Here is a 2,258-nt window from a genome sequence, read left to right on the forward strand (position 1 = left end):
CAATTCCTTGAGGTTCTGCTTCCCGGCATATGTTGACATTTTGGCTCAAATAAACTCACAAAAATTCTTTACAGATTTCAATGGTTGTTTTTTTTACCTTAACCTAATCTTCCACAAAATGTCCGAATTCTTGCATTCTTTACCCTCCCATCACTGCATTGATTCTTTTCCCCCCTTTAAACCCAAATCCTAACCTCACTTCGTCTCTACAGTGTTCACAGCAAAACACGTTTGGTCTGTTTTTAGATTCTTGAAGAATTAAATAGTCTTTCATAAAAAAAAATCCTAATTTCATTTAATCACCAAACTGAGTTTGTGGCTATAAGATAGCATTGTTTGCCATCTTAGTGAAAATGATTCCATATTTGTTTGGCATCCTGTTTTGGTAAGTATATTGGAATGAATAGGATTAATTTTAGTTATATTTTAGAAAAATATTTTCAATACATATAAGTATATCTTAAAGGATTTGTATCCAAAGAACTCTTACAATTCAAAAGAAGACCAAAAATCCAATGATGATTGTACAATTTAGAGGACTTGACTAGGCACTTCACTAAAGAAGATATATGGATGGCTACCAAGGACATTGTCTTAGCCTATTTGTACTTCTATTACAAAAAGAATGTAGACTGGGTGGTTTACAAACAACATCAATGTGTTTCTCACAGAAAGTTCTGGGGGCTGAAAAGGTCAAGGTCAATATGCTGGCTGAATCAGTTCCTGGGAAAGTCCTATTTCCTATTTTATACACAGCTGTTTTCTCTTTCAGTTTTACCAATTAGGAGAGGTGAGGGAGCTTTCTGAAGTCCTTTATAAGGGCACTAATCCTATTCATAAGGGCTCCAGCCTCATAAGCTAATCACATCCCACGCAGTAGGCCGCCCGCTGCTTCTGCGGGAGCCAGCGGGAACCACAGCCCACCACTGGGAGCCACGCTGCTTCCACAGGGGGTGGAAGCGAGCCACTGGCACCCAGGGCGGGCAGGAGGGACCTGTGCCAATTCCGTGGAAGACAAGAGGAAGCTGCACTGCTTCTGCGGGAGGTGGGCCCGCCATCTCCTCTCTGGGCCTGCACTCAGCCGCAGAGGCTGTGGGCCAGCCGCACTGTCCCTGTCTGTGTCCGCTCCAGCTCTGGGGGATTAGCCCAATCTAGGGCGGGGTGGCTCGATGGCCCCCTGTCTCTATCTCTGTCTCCGCTTCGGGCCTCACCTGTGCACGCAACCTCCTCCTGTCTGGTCGTGACGAATTATGGCGTCCCGTTCTAATTTGCGTATTTCCTCTTTTTGATAGATAGATAGATAGATACATAGATACATAGATAGATTATATAGAGAGATATAAAACCTCCCTCTAATATTTTAGAAATCAGCTTTAATGCAAGCAAACAAAACACAAAATCCTATATAATAAAAGCCTAATATGGTAAGTGTCCAGTCGATCGTTCAACCAATCAAAGCGTACTATGCTAATGATATGCTAAGGCCGCTCAACCGCTTGCTATAACGTGCACCGACCACCAGGCAGCAGACAGTCGACCAGTCGCTATGACGTGCACTGACCCCCAGGGGTTAGAAGCTCTGACCATTAGGTTAGCTTGCTGCTGGAGTCTGGCCAATCGGGACTGAGCGAGACAGGCCAGACATGCCCTGGATCCCTTCCATGGTCCCTCCCTGGCCTCGACTGTGCACTGCTGGGGTCCCTCACCCTCGCCTATGCCTTCTCACAATCCAGGACCCTTCGGGGGATGTTGGAGAGCAGGTTTGGGCCCGACAGAGGAACAACCAGTCTCTATGATGTGCACTGACCACCAGGGGGCAGACGCTCAATGCAGGAGCTGCCTCCTGGTAGTCAGTGTGCTACCACAGAGGCAGTGCCGCTCAGCCAGAAGCCGGACTCATGGCTGGCGAGTGCAGCGGTGGTGGCAGGAGCCTCTCCCACCTACACAGCAGCGCTAAGGATGTCCAACTGCCAAGGGCTCCCAGACTGCGAGAGGGTGCAGGCAGGGCTGAGGGGCTCCCCCAAGTACACAAATTTTGTGCACCAGGCCTCTAGCATAAAATGAAAGACATGGTCCACTGGCATCTTTTCTTCTCCCTAAATATTTCACAGTCTAGAATTCCAGAGTATTTTCCCTTACTGCATTTAGATCATAGATTGACTATTATTAAAAACAATCTCTATATTAATATCTATAGTCTTTTCAAGACTTGCTTGAAAATTGTCTGACCATGAGAGCATTGATGAAGCTGGAATTAT

Source organism: Myotis brandtii, unplaced genomic scaffold (genome assembly GCF_000412655.1).
Source record: "Myotis brandtii unplaced genomic scaffold, ASM41265v1 scaffold9039, whole genome shotgun sequence".
Classification (NCBI taxonomy): Eukaryota; Metazoa; Chordata; class Mammalia; order Chiroptera; family Vespertilionidae; genus Myotis; species Myotis brandtii.